This window comes from Coptis chinensis, chromosome 5 (genome assembly GCF_015680905.1).
Source record: "Coptis chinensis isolate HL-2020 chromosome 5, ASM1568090v1, whole genome shotgun sequence".
In the NCBI taxonomy this organism is placed as follows: Eukaryota; Viridiplantae; Streptophyta; class Magnoliopsida; order Ranunculales; family Ranunculaceae; genus Coptis; species Coptis chinensis.
In genome coordinates, this window is record NC_141460.1 from 28,598,463 (window position 1) to 28,613,900 (window position 15,438).

Genomic DNA, 15,438 nt, shown 5'->3' on the forward strand with positions numbered 1-15,438 from the left:
AGTAAGTGGCGGATGTGTTTGATCGACTCCGGCTTCCTTGTTGTCATTGAGATTGTAAGGTAAAGTGTGCCCACTGTATATAATTGGAGTAGCTTAAACTTGAGTGGAAAAATCAGAGTGTTGTTTCTTGACTATTATTGTGAGAACCTACTTAAGGGGCGCTATTCCGAGTTCTCAGAAACAAACTTGCTAAACATTTTATAGTACTACTCATTGTGTATATGTTTATTGTAGATGATAGATTATTATGCATATATTAACTTAGGTTTCTGACTTGGTTATTCTTATTCAATTGCTAGAGAGATATATAGATAGTTGAGCATGAATAAGGAAACAATAGTTTTATTTTCTTAGTCGTTGTAGTATAGATGAAGTTTGTGAGTACCTTCACTGGAAAACTCTCACGAGGCTATAACTCGTCCACTAGGGAATTCCTAGTGGTTTAAGGCCTTGTTGCATATGGTCAATGAAATCGCACTCAGCGAAACGAGAGTAGATAGAACTCCATTTTTGGTCACTTATTCTAATTTCTCATCTTTGCTTGAGGACAAGCAAAATGTTTGGGGGGGTGGTTTGATAAGAGCCCAAAACTGTAGTTTTAACCCCTTAATAATCATCTTTGTTAGACCAATTATGTGAATAATAAGTAAGAGTTAATACTGATTACGTGTTTTATGCATTTCGGGCTTCAAAGTCCATTATGTGCAGAAATGTGCCACTTTAGCGAGATAAAGGAGCAAAAGTCAGCAGAACTTCCGAAATGCCATATCATTGGACTCATACCTCGGAATTGGGCCTACCTTATGTCAAAACGACCGGCTCGGAAAGAGCTTTGCAATGGTTCAAGCCTTGACCCAATCAAAGGAGCAGAAGTGGACGAAAAGTCTGTTGAAGGCGAATCTAGCTGAAGAGGCCTTTTTGGACTGAAAGAATTGGGTTTTGGGCCCGATTCTCTCCCCAAAAACATGGCTCCAAGCCCATGCACGATTTTTGATCTGGATGTATAAAACAAAAGCTTAGCTCATTGTTAATGGTAGATTATTTAGTAGAGAATTAGGGTAGATAGCTTATATAGAAAGTAGCCATTAGAATAGCTTCTAGATCTAGATTTAATTGTTTTAATTAAGTTTAGTTCCATTTAAATTATTGTATTAGATTAAACCTTTGAATCTTGCTCTTCAATTTGATTAGATCAATAAAGTAGTATTCTTTATCAATTTCGATTTTGTCATTTCCAATTCTAGATCTAATTTCAATTCCTGTCCTTATTTCATTTTAGTCATTAAATTAGATTTCATTATTGTTTAAATTAAGTAAATTTCGAATCTTGATCGTATGTTTAGTTATAATAATATGGGAAATGATATTTTGATGACTCAAGGCTAAAACCTCCATTAGAGGGGTTGATGAAGCCTTGATGAAGACTTAGTTGTTCAGTATAGAATTGGTTGTAGAATCTATTCCACTCTAGAAGGTCGTGTTTCGCCATGAGAATGGGTGGATGACCTCACATGCTAGTTAGTATCCGGTAGGAATGCCATGAACACTAGGGATTAGAACTCGAAATTCTCGCCGTAAGAACGTGAGAATTGAGATACAACATTTTACGCTAGGTTGTTAAGTTGGAGTCGAGGTGGATTCCATTCCCCTCTAATCCTTTATCTAGATTCAAAAACAATCGTATTTCCATAGCATTCGTAGTTTAAATTCAAATAATCAATTTCATAGTGCATCGTAGCATAACATTTCATAAAGCTCTCATTGACTTAAGACTGATTTCTTAGACTTAGAAAACAATCCATGCTAGGGAACTAGGAGTGGAACGAACTTCCTACTCTAGTTAGTGCAATTCGCATCGAGAGTAGAAGCTTTGATAATTGAGACTCGTAAAAGACCAGTTTTAGTTTACTTACGTTTTGAATTCATCATTCATTTCGTAGGTAAACTATTCATTTTACTTTTATCAACGACCAGGGTCCTTGTACTTAACAATTCCGTTATGTTCAGTTAAAAAGGGATATTGTTCAGTTAAGAAGGCTTCATTGGGTATGTTGGTTTTCCTCTTCTTGGTGCACAACTCTTTTAGAAACTTAGCGTGTCTAGGTAGACTTTTTATAGCATCTAGAAAAGATAGGTTTATAGTCAGATTTTTAAACACTTCCCTAATCTCATCAAAATTTTTGTCTTTTTAGACACAATTAGTCTCTCGGGATACGGTGGTTTATCTCTATATTTAGCAATATTATTAGTCTTTGCTTTATCTCTAGCCGTTTTCCATCTAGGTGTCCATATTGGAACCTCAACAGGTGTAAAGTCTTCAATTTCTATTATTGGGTCTTGTAAGGTTTTCTCTTTTGGTTGTGATTTAACTGGTACTTCTACAGTTGTAGGGTCTTCAGTTTCTATTACAGTATTTGGTATGGTTTCATTTTCAGCTTCTGTTTGCGGGTGGTCTTCAGGCATAGTTACTTTGTTATCAACTACTTTCCCTGAACGAAGGGTAGTGACTGCCTGTAGGTCCCCTTGGTTTATATTACCATTACAGTGAATACTATTTATTTCAAAGGTGGTGTTTGTTGACTTAGGATTAGGCACTACTTGACCTGGAAACACACCTGTTTGGTTATTATTTTGGTTAGGGGACATGTCAATAACCTTTTGGCACAAAGACGGCATCATTTGCATCGTTTGTTTCATCATATTAGAGTTTTGATCATGCTAATCTTTCATCAAGTTGGAGTTTTGTTGCATAATTTGATTTTGTTTTTCCAACAAGGTCACTACTACTACTTCTGTAGATGGTTGAACTGGAATTAAGGCTTGTTGAGCGTTCGTGTCTTGATGTTGATAGTTCTGGGTCATGGGCACTAAACCTCTATTCTGGTTACCTAAGTTCCCTTGTCCTTGATGTTGAGTTAACTGGTTAAAGTGTGATGGTTGTGGTGGTGGTTGTGCATAGACAAAAGGACAATAGAAGTCGGAATGCTCAAGACTAAAACAGACATTACAATGAGTAGATTTAATGTTCATGACTGGAGTGGGTTGTTGTTGAACCGAGATGGCATCTACCTTTTTAGTGAGGGCATCGATAAGAGTTTTAAGCTCGGAATCAGGTTTAACCTCAAAAGAAGAAGGAGTAGAGTGGGAAGAGTCATTACCTCCCTAATTGTTGTTCCTCTTAGATTGATCTTCTAAGAATGTATAAGCCTCCAAGGCTCCTTTACTAAGAAAACTACCCCCAGTCATGATATCGAGAACCTCCTTATGATGATGTGAAAGCCCCTTAAAGAAAGCACGAACAAGCGTGTCTTTCGCAAGATTATGATGCGGGCATTCAATGAGAATATCAGTGAAACGATTCCAGGCCTCTAAAAAAGATTCATGAGAATTATGGCGGAAGAAATGAATCTTGTGAATCATTTCATCTATCTTTAGTGGTGCGTATAAATGTTCCATGAATAATTAAACAAGTTGAGCCCATGAGTCCACAGAGTTTGGCGTTTGGGTAGTTAACCAAGACGCCGCCTTGTCGGCAAGGGTGAAAGGAAACACCCTAAGTTTAACTTGATCCGGACTTACGCTAGGATGATGGAATGTAGTGAGAACTTGCTCTATCCTACGCATATGTTGGTAAGGCTTCTTGTGGTCTAAACCATGAAAAACCGGTAACAAGTTAAATATATTAGGGGGAATTCAAAAATCCCCCACTAGTTCTGCAAGAACGATGCACAACTTAGGACCATCGTTTAGGGTTTTATAAAGATCAGAGAGAGGAGTCTCTTGTTCTTTAGCCATTGATGCAGGTGTAGTGTGTGAAATTCTAGATAGGCGTGTGGTATTTATGTCTACGAAAAACAAGCCTGATTATACTAGAATTAAAACTCCTCTGACAGAATAGGCGAGGAGTGGAAGAAGGAGTACCTGAATGCCTCCTTGCTACGCGTTTGAATAGCATCTTGTATACGCGATCTCAGTGTTTGTATGATGTTAGAAACACTGAATAACTTGAAGAAATGAAAATTTAGACTGACCTGAGAAAATCGGGCTGCTCCAGAAGAGGGCGCGGGTCGCGCTCACTTTTAGCCTAGGTAAGGCGCAGGGTGCGCTCCGACCTTGCTCGAGGAATAGGCACTTAGGCACGGGTCACGCTCGAAAGTAGCCTTGGGTGGGCGCGGGTCGCGCTCAGGTCAAATTTGAGTTCTAGGCGCTTGAGCGCGGGGGGCGCTCGAACTTTGCCTTGGTTGGGCACGGGGCGCGCTCAACCTTGGATGATGTCCAATGTTTTAGGCACGGGTCATGCTTGAAAATAGTCTATCTAGGGCACGGGTCGCACTCGTGCTTGACACAATGTCTAGGCGGTTGAGCGTGGGGCGAGCTTGAAAATAGCCTATCTAGGGCGCAGTCGCTCGTGCTTGACATAATGTCCAGGCGATTAAGCACGGGGGGTGCTTGGAAAAAGGCTATCTAGGGTGCGGGGCGCGCTCAAAAACTTTGAAATTTTTACAGTAGTCTGCAAAGACGTCTATCAAGTAGCCAGTAAAATTTCAGATCAATCGGTGCTATGTAAGTCTTTCTACTGCTCTTCAAAGTTTGTGAATTAGTTTTCGGACACAATACAAACAACTGAAAGGTTAACCAATCAAAACAGAGAAAAAAATCTCCAAAATTTTACTGGAGACTCCTGACAGATCATGGCTATTCCTGTAAAATTTTGGAGAAATTGGAGTTCTAAAAACCTTCCTTATCGACTGTTGTTCCAGAAATTAAGTGTTTGCAAAACTCCAGAAACACACTGGAAATACTCCACTAGTTAGGAGGTCAAATCAAATAAAAAACTCGTCAAATTTTTACTGAAAACTCCTGACTTAGAATAGATACTCCTGTAAAATGTTTAGAAATTTTGGAACTTCCTAAGAAACCTTACTCGTCTGTTTTTCAAGAACTTATAGTTTGAAAACTGAAATGCAGCACTGTAAAGATTGTATTTGTTCACAAGGTAAAACAATTAGAAAAAATATGATACAATTACAATATATCAATAACACCTTAAGGATTATTCCTGTAAATTTTCAGAATTTTTCGAAATTTACAAATACCTTTACTGCAGTGTTTTCCATTGTGAATGCGCAGCCCCTATGCCTAAAACAGTGAACAGTTCCGAAAATTCAAGAAATAAGAATGAAAAATTAAAAGGGTGGGTGGGTAGATAATGGGGGATTGCCCCTTGAATTCAAGCAATTTAATTCTTGTCATGAACGAGATTAAGATGGCAGCGGCGCCATTTGATAACCCGTAAAAACTCAACTAGATTACTCTAACCTTATTCTTACGGTATCAATTATTTATTTCCTACTCTCACATATATTCATGGAATATATAGAGTACGGAATCGTTCCACTCCTAAACTAGCAAGACATAAATGAATTCAATTAATCAAACACAAGGAACCAATGGTGAAAACAATGATAGTAGTGTTGTGATTTATTTAAATTAAAAGTAATAATAAATTAAACTAATTTAACTAAGCAATTAAAAAGTGAATTTAATGAATTGGAAGAACATATAGGGGGGAAATTCCACCATGTAATTCGATTGGCTATTAGTTAGTCATCGAATCGAATATTGATCCCTAGTGAATACCAAGTCCTCTCGAATCAAGGTTCCACTAGCATGAGAGTTTAGCTCCACCACAAATCTCTTTGATGGTAGCTCTAAACTCTTGTTCATCATTATGAGGTTTATCTCTAAACACTGATAATAATGAACTTGAAATTCTATTTTAAATAATAACTATTCTAACAAGCAATCATCCTCACATGGCTTCTTTAACCTTTTCTAATGGAGGTTTTAGCCTTGCTTCATTGGATGAACAATATTAAAACAATAAGATGAAGACATTAAATTAAAGAGACAAGAATTGAATATTAAACTAAGGGTTTTTATTGAAGGATTTTATGGAGGCTACAAACTAAATTATTCTAACCTAAACTAAACTACAAAAGGAGAGAGAGAGAGAGAGAACCCTAAATTATTCTAAACTAAAGAGGGAGTAGCCAATCTTTGTTTTAACCTTAAACCTCTTTATATAGGAGAAGGTTAGGTTACAATTTCGTGCATGGGCTTTTAAGCTAGGTGATGGACCCATAAATCAAGTCCATAACCCAATTGGATAAATCCAAGACTTCCAATTCTGATCGTATTACTATAGCATGAGATTTCACTAACTTATACTACTCTGATCGAGCCAAGGCTTAGACCATTGGAAAGAGATTTCTGAGCCGGTCATTTTGATATAAAATAGGCCTAATTCCGAGGCTTCAATCCAATGATATGGCCTTTTGAAGTTCTGTTGACTTTTCTTCAGCTTTCTAATCCCGTTTGACTTTCACTTAACAGCTTTGACTTGGGCTTTTTAAGGGTTTTTTCTCCATGAAACTTGGGCTTTCTTCATAGAACTTTCATAGCAATCACTTTAGCTCCTTTTAGCACCTACTTAGTAACGAATTGACATTTATTCAACTCCGAAGTCTGAAATACACAAAAGCACAATAAGAGTACTAACTCTTACTTATTAATCACATAATTGGTCTAAAGCAATATTGCTAAAAGGGTTAAAACTACAGTTTTGGGCTCTTATCAGTAACCATGAACAGAAAGAGTTTTTTGGATGCACAAATTTGCCCTAAATCAAGTTGGACCATCTTACTTGTATAACTCTCTTCTTGATTACTTTATATGCCGATTTTGTAGTGAAAGCACCTTTGTGTGAGGGGGTCCAGACTAAAAAGAGCTTGATGCATTGTTGTGTTGATGTCAGTTGAGAGTATCTTAAATTGCAGCTTTAGGTCTTGTATGGGATTTATAGAGGAGTTCCAGGCACCATTAGTGATTAGAGCTTGCACTTTAGTATCAAGAGGATATAAAGTTTGTAAAGGTTATGATTTGTTAACCTTACAAATGTAGGCAGTTGCTGGGGAGAAAGGATTTGTATATTGGAATTGACCGAGTTCGTGTGGATGAACTGCCTACGTATCAAGTTCTCTCTGCTGGGGGGGGGGGGGGAGAGACTTGAATCAGGCCAAACGTAGTTCCTCATCCTCTTTATATAGGCAAGGTACCAGCGCCTCTTGCTCTCCTGTGTCAGGTCAGATCTAGGTCTTCAGGTCACTCACGAGCCATTATGGCGAGTTAAAGACATTTATTGTGAAGTGTGCCTAAAGCCTCGGTCTTGATGGATGTTGAAGCTGTAAATAGTGGTAGTAACTTCAAAAGATTGCTAGAAGTGAGATTCACCATAGATTATTTAGAGTTTGAATGGTTAGGAGTTGAAGAAAGGAAGGTAGACTCTTAGTTAGGACAAATTTTTTGTTCTAAGCTATGAAGAACATTGAAAACTAAAGTTGTTTTGAAGATTGAAAAGACATAAACTTGAAAGCAAGTAAAAGGAAATGATTGATTGAAGAAATAACACAAAGAAATAAGATTGATTATTTGATTGAAAATGTAAAAACAAGAACATGATTGAATTGAAAAATAATAAAGTAAATGACTTAATTGAAAAACTAGACAAAAAAATAAATCCTATATGACACTAGATTAAGTCTAGGTGCATTCTCTCTCCCTAACTTTTTGATTATATACTCCTACTTTATGCCTTTTACTGATTTGTCCTTCTCTATTACAATTAAGACACCTCACACTTCACTTTATGCTTTTGCTTTTGCTTTTTGATTTCTTCTTGACCAAGATATGTTTTCGAAAATGCCATATTTTGAGATAAGGGCCTCCATCTCTGGTTTTCAGAGTTAAGGGCTTTGACCTTTGACTTTGACTATTAACTTTGACTTTTTCAGCACTTTTTCATAACAGCTTCTGGTCTTCATAATAAGCGTGATTAAGACTTCTTTTGGTTCTAAGACGCAGCTTTTATGATAAGTGGTCTGATAATAGTAAAAACAATAGAATCCTAAATATTAATCCTACCGTTCTTACGTTTAAATCAATTACTTCTTACTCTCAAAACATATTCATGCAATATAATGAGTAAGGATTCATCCACTCTTAACTCTCTAGACTTAAATCGAATTCAACTAATCAAACCCAAAATGAACAATGGTGAGAGTAATGATTTGATGTGAAATTTCTATACCACCATTCCCAACACAAGAACAATAATAACAATAAGACATAATTAAATTAAACTAATTTAGAACGAAGATTATGAATAACTAATTATGAATTTAAGACAACTAAGTCTAAATAAGAATTTAAGCAATAATCTAAATTGAAATGAAGAACTAATACTTTATTCTAAAAACTAAAATATGATTCTAAACTAACTAATTGAATGAATGTAAAAAAACTAGATCTAGATCTAAAAACTAATCTAGATCTATCTTTTTCTAACCCTAAACTCCATTAACATTAGCTTCCTAACCTAACTGCCATTAACAAAGAGTCAAGCTTTTGCTTTTATACTTTCAGATCCAAAAATCGTGCATGGGCTTGGAGCCATGTTTTGGGCCGAAAAATCAGGCCCAAAACCCAATTTCTTTAGTCCAAAATGGGCTCTTCAGCTGTAGTTGCTTTGACAGATGTTTCGTCCACTTCTACTCCTCTAATTGGGCCAAGGCTTGGACCATTGGAAAGCTCTTTTCTAGCCGGTCGTTTTGACATAAGGTAGGCCCAATTCCGAGGTCTGAGTCCAAAGATATGGTCTTTGGAAGTTCTACTGACTTTGTGCACTGTTTCTGCCCGCGTGGACTTTGACTTTTCAGCTTTTGACCGGGCTTTACAAAGGCTTTGTCTTCTTGAAAATTGGCCTTTAATCACAGAACTCCTTAGCAACCGACCTTTGCTCCTTTATCTCGCTAAAGTGGCACATTTCTGCACATAATGGACTTTGAAGCCTGAAATGCATAAAAACACGTAATCAATATTAACTTTTACTTATTATTCACATAATTGGTCTAAAAGTACGATTGTTAAGGGGTTAAAACTACAGTTTTGGGCTCTTATCATGGTCTGAAATTCTCTGTAACCTGAAAAAGGTAATAAAATCTAAGAGTTGTCTTTTCATTAAACGTAAGAAGGGATGTAATGCAGTAATATAAGGGTAATAAAATGCAAATTTAGGAGCTGACCACCACCCCCAAATAACATCTTGGTTGTCCTCAAGTAAGGATGAGAGAAAAAACTAAGATCACAAATTAGTGATTTATTATAAGTTATACTAATCTCGTTTTGCTAAGTGTGATTGCATTGACCATATTCAACAAGGCCTTAAACCACTAGGAATTCCCTAGTGGACTAGTTTTAAGGCTCGTGAGAGTTTTCTAGTGAAAGAAATCACAAATTTCTTCTATTTAGTATAAAGGGTCTTGTTTCCTTATTTATTCTTAGAAGTCAATACATCTCATTAGCAGGAAATAAGGACAAGCTCCTTTGAACTTAAAATAACATATGTACAGTAATTTAGTCATCTAAAGATAAATGTGCAAAACATGAGCAATGAAATGTAAAAGTAGAGTTGTTTCCAAGACTTTTGGAGAGCGTCTTTAAGGTGGGTTCTCACAGGGGTGTGTTGCAATCACAACTCTCTGATAGATTCACTCAAGGTTCATTCTTTCAAGTGCAGTGGGCACTTATATTCCTCGCATACTCAAATGACGTCCAAAGAAACTGGGGTCGATTGATCACGCTTGCCACTTACTATCACACCATCCTATTCCTAATCAAGCTAGAGGTCTTTTATTAGGAGTTACGGGGCAAGGGTGATGGTTTAGAAAGAAAAAGGAAGGGAAAACCAAAATCTGATAAGTTGAGAAACTCGGTCTTCAAAATACTTGTAACAAGAGAAAAACCTTATTTTGTTCTTTTGCTTCCAAATTGTGATACATTTAGCCCTTTGGCTTTGTGACTTCATATGATTTTGAATTTTTGAGAGTTATAACTTTCCTTTGTTTCTTTTTCTTTTTGATATCGTCTCCTTTTGATTTTGACTTTTTGGGAGATTCGATTTTTGACTCATTTGATTTATTTTGGAGCTTTGGTCTTTTATGGGTCTTTCTTTTTCTTTTCTTTTCGAAGCAACTAACTATTATGTTTTTGTACAAGGTCTTCTCTTCTATTTTTTTTTTTCGATATCCATCCAGTTCTCAACTTGTCAACTGGGTATGCTTTTTATTTTGTCTTGTAACGGGTTAGGAATTTTTGATGAAGAATAAAAAGGCTTTCAGAAAAGGGTGAAGGCTCAAGAGGGGTAATTAGAGAAAAAACTATCTTTTTGGGTTTTTAACATTTATTTGCCTATATTGATCAAAGAAAGGCCTAAATTCTATCTTAGGATATGGTGTGGTGATGAAGCAAGTGGACGTGTGGTCTTTTTATCCGGACATCATTTGTGTCATAACTCAATAATCATTCAGATGAGGCTTTTGGCTAGATTCTCACATGATATGGAACTTAATTGTTCTAACATTGGTTTCGGAAACTCACTACCATATACAAACAAATGTTGATGCATGCCATTCATGAAATGATGTAGAAACTATTGTACGTATATTAGTTTAAGTACGAAGAAGGAATCCTTACTCTATCGCTATAATGAGACTTCTAAAAATTTTATTCATCATAGAAAAAGGAAACAAGACTTTTTAATACTAAACAAAAAAATATTTTTGGTCTTTTTCGAAAAAAAAAAAATTTAGAAAGGAAGAACTATACTATTATATCTACTATATAGAAAATGCATAGTTTTTGCAAAATGTTACTATACCACCCCCAAATAGAAGTATGTTATGTCCTCAAAGTATGAAGAGATAAGAAAAGAGATTACCATAGAAGCATCATGAGCAAAAACTGCTATGCACCTGTATTCTGTTTTTCACGATGAAAATATGCCACCCCCAAATAAGTTTGGGGTGTGGTTTGATATAGAACGAGAAATACATGGTCTATTATACTAGGGATGGTTATTCTACTATGAAATCTTTTTGGGTTTCTGTGTTTTTGAAAACATATATGAAATGCATGAAAGAGAAAGGGAAAATTTTAGCATAATGTATCTATTTTCCCTTTTACTCATATACCAAATTCCACAAGAAAAATAAAACAAGCATATAATTAAACGTCATAATAAAGAAAAACAACAATAAAACATAAAACAAGACTATAAACTATCTATATGGACACTAGGGAGCTGCCTAGTCAGAATCCGTGCGTGACTCGTCACGACAATGAGAAGATCCTTCTCCTTGATGACGTCGGGTCCAAGCATGTCTATCACTATGCCGGAGCGCGTCTCTAATGCTTTACAGTGTTCTAGTTACAATGTGCTAAAAACGTCCCTGCTCCTGCTGGAAACACCACTTTTTTTCTCTGATGGTCCGTTGTTCTGCTATATTGTTTCCCTGAGTTTCCCTGAGCCGGTGGAGATACACATGCAGAATCCTCTGGCCTCCATGGAGGAAGTGAATTCCATCCATGGGCTGAGTGAACTATCGAGTGCCATCTTCAGCGAAGTAATCCACTTTCTCAGTCGGGCCTGCTTGCTCGGCTGCTCTGGCGGCAGGTGGATACTGTAAAGGTAATAATTGGGCGTACCTTACATGTGTAGGAAATATAGGGAAAATGATGTTGTGATTGAGTTCGAATGATCGAACTGCCTACGTATCCAGTTCTCTAGAGAACTGGATCAAGTCAGTTCGTAGTTCATATTGAGTGATTGAATTAGAGATGGAGCATCTCACATGGAGAAGATTTAGAGTGGAAAAGAAGCATCAAATCCTCTCTCTGTTAGAGAGTGGAGAGGAAATATATAGCATTCCCTCCCCTCTTTGGTGCTCCATTCATATTAATTGAATGAAATCCACTTTTGGTGCTCCATTCATTGATAATATTTAGTATTGCTTTGATAGCTATGCATGTATTCATGTTCAATTTGTAACCATTTGGTAACTCATGACTCTAGAGATGACCAATTGAAATGATCCAATAAGTTAGTCTCAAGATATAATTGATGGCAATGGCACGTGTCGCAAATATATTGATGACAATATATGTCCCTCACACAGCCCTTTCTCGTCAGGATGTACTTTCGTAAGAATGATCTGACGAGAGAAATAATTTGATGACACGTGTGCAAGTGGAATAATGAGTGTGTTGGAGGGTGTGTGAGCATTCTGCTCTAGTGAGCGTAGGTCTAGAACCTTTAGTGCTTAAGTAAGCGTTCTTCTCGAGTGAGCGCAGGTCAAGGGACCTTTTAGCACTTATGTAAGCATTCTGCTCCAATAGGTCAAGGGACCTTTTAGTACTTATGGAAGTGTTCTACTTGAGTGAGCGTGGGTCGAGGGACCTGTTAGCGCTTATGTAAGCGTTCTGCTCCAATAGGTCAAGAGACCTTTTAGTGCTTATGGAAGCATTCTGCTCGAGTGAGCGTAGGTCGAGGGACTTGTTAGCGCTTATGTAAGTGTTCTGCTCCAGTAGGTCAAGGGACCTTTTAGTGTTTATGGAACCATTCTGCACTGAATTGATCCTAGAAGTATAGGTCCTTAATTAGCGAGCATTGATGGGCTATGTAGCCTCAGAGCTCGAGTGAGCGTTTAGTCATTCAGAACATTTGAGCTTTGGAGAGCGTTTAAGTTCGTATGAATGTTTTGCTCTTAGAGGGCATTCTGCACTTAGTTGATCCTAGAAGTATAGGTCTCCAACTAGCGAGAAGTGTTTGAGCTATGTTGCCCTTGAGCTTGAGTGGGTGTTTTGCTCTAGAGAGCGTTCTGCACTAAGTTGACCCTAGAAGTGTAGGTCTTCAACTAGTGAGAAATGTTTGAGCTATGTAGCCCTTGAGTTCGAGTGAGCGTTTTGTTGTATAGAACGTTTTAGTTCTAGGGAGCGTTTGAGTTCGAGTGGGCATGTTGCTCTAATGAGCGTTCTAATTTAGAGATCGCAGTTGATAGCTAGTCTTTAATTGGCATGACTATAATTGAACCAAACTTGATCCTTAGTAGGCATCAAGCTGATTAGTTGATAGCTAGCCTTTTTGGAGTTTAATTGACCTGTGAAAATGTGAGCTGGCACCAAAAAGTTAGTACAGATTAACGGTAGTAATTCTAGAGATGTGTTGAGCATTGAGCTCAAATAATAACTGAATTGAACGTGTTTAGATGGCAATAAATAGCCCCAGTTTGGAGATGGTTTTGTGTAGCCCTCAGTTTGGAGCTTGTATGACCTGCACTAGATCGACTAATACCGAAAAGGAATTAGAACAAAATAAATGGTAGTTTCATCAATAAATCAAGCATTGAACTCAAAATGCTAGGTTGTATATGCGCATGTGGCTATAGCTAGCCCCGGCCTCTTCGGAGTGTAAGCGACCTGCCAAGGAGCAAGCTGCACAGCTAATGCCGTTAGCCTCCTATATGTTCAAGGTATAGTCTACCTGCAAAGCACCAATCCATCTATAACAGAAAGGTCGTTAGTAGATGAGGTCGTCCAAAATGTATTAGAAAAAGTCACGTCCTCTTTCTATTATTGAGACTTTGAGTTAAAGCTACTCGAATTGACAGCGAACAGTCGACATTAATAGCTTATCGTAGATATTAGGAAACATAAAACTTAGCATAACCGTGCACAACCTACAAGTGAGCGACCTGCGATATATTGGTAGCTAGCCCCAGCTGTCTCAAAGCATTTAAGTTTATGAGTTTCTACTGTATCCATGGCTGGTCGGTGATTCCTCCTATTGTAACTTCAAAATTTTGAAAGTTAGACAAAGGAATAACAAATTATTTCATTTGCTAAGGGCACTATTAAGACTTGAAAATGATGCAAGTAACTGTTACAGTATTCTCATTTAGCGACTGGGAGTCATATGATTCAAGTTCGAGTTCAGACGTGTATTATCTTTTTCTCCTGTCCTTCCTCGCTCCACCTTTTAGAATGCACAGCCTTGAAATACCAATGCATATATAAAACAGTAGTAAGAATATTAATCTAGAAATTTGAGATAAAAATTACATTCGATCTCTTGAAAAGAAATAAGTGGCTTGGTCACCGCGTGATATTAGTCTGCCCAAGTGAATCCAGCATAGCTAATGGACTCCGCAGGTTAATATAGGGTCCCTGTATGTGAGAGGGAAACTTTGGTAGCCCTTGGAGTATACTTGAGCGATCTGCCCAGGATCGAGTTACAAAGTATCGAACTGTAAAATACTTGAGTTTATAGTAGGGTCATCTCTAGCACAAGGCGAAGAGAGGACTAACATTGGCATATTCAAATGTTTATATACATCAAATGGTATTATATTCAAGTATGTAGATACAAATAAATGAATATATGATATTGGCTCTCTAGAATGATAAGTACTGATCTAATTCATTCAACATATCTATGCTAGCAGCGTAACCAAGTAATATTCCAAGCTTAAGCCATACTGAAAATAGATGCAATCATATGGAGACAAAACAATATATAAAAAATAATTGATAATAAGAAGTTAGAACCGTGATTCCAAGATCAAAGGTCGCTAAGAAGGACTATATATTTTATTTTATAACCAGAAGAATGAAATGAAGATCAGGAGGAAGCAATTAGGTCGCTCCTGCTTTGGCCTTGAGCCCTGAGGAGGTCATTAACCTGATTAGGGCCTTAACCTTGGAGGTGTATAGGCGTACTGATGTTTCATGAATACACAAGTATCCCATATGTAATGGTATGCAACTAAATATAACTTTTGACCATAAATCCATGTGATCTTTTGGTCAAGCCAATTCGATTAGAAATATGTAGTGATAATGAAAAAACTTATCTATTGAGTACTGATTCTATGAGTGAGCTTTTGTTTGATTGACTGATCCTAACTGATTTTGTCGGAACAACAATCCCCATGCTTCATGGGCCTGATTGGTTATCAGCGAACTGGTTGCCATTCCTCAATTTGATAGATTATTTCAATCGAATTGCCGCTTCGATTGACGATTGACGTTTCACCCTTATAAACTGTGGTAGATTTTCACTTCGATTATACGCTTCGTGGGCTTAGAAATTAAAATCTTTAGAAAGATTGATTGAGTAATGTAAATGAATTTCCAAGATATTCAACCCACAGACGGCGCCAATGTAAAGGTAATAATTGGGCATATCTTACATGTGTAGGAAATTTAGGGAGAATGATGTTGTGACTGAGTTCGAATGATCAAACTGCCTACGTATCCAGTTCGTAGTTCGTAGTTCATATTGAGTGATTAAATTAGAGATAGAGCATCTCACATGGAAAAGATTGAGAGTGGAGAAGAAACATCGAATCCTCCCTCTGTTAAAGAGTGGAGAGGAAATATATAGCATTCCCTCCCCCTTTTGGTTGTCCATTAATATCAATTGAATGAGATCTACTTTTGGTGCTCCATTCATTGATGATATTTAGTATTGCATTGATAGCT

At 37.1% G+C, this 15,438-nt stretch overlaps 1 non-coding gene across 1 annotated transcript; it reads left to right on the forward strand.

The window, feature by feature from the left end:
- The first annotated feature begins 3,316 nt into the window (after positions 1–3,316).
- LOC147497244 (small nucleolar RNA R71) lies at positions 3,317–3,423 on the forward strand. Its single transcript, XR_015197226.1, has one exon. It is a non-coding gene; the product is annotated as a small nucleolar RNA R71 (small nucleolar RNA).
- Positions 3,424–15,438: the final 12,015 nt, after the last annotated feature.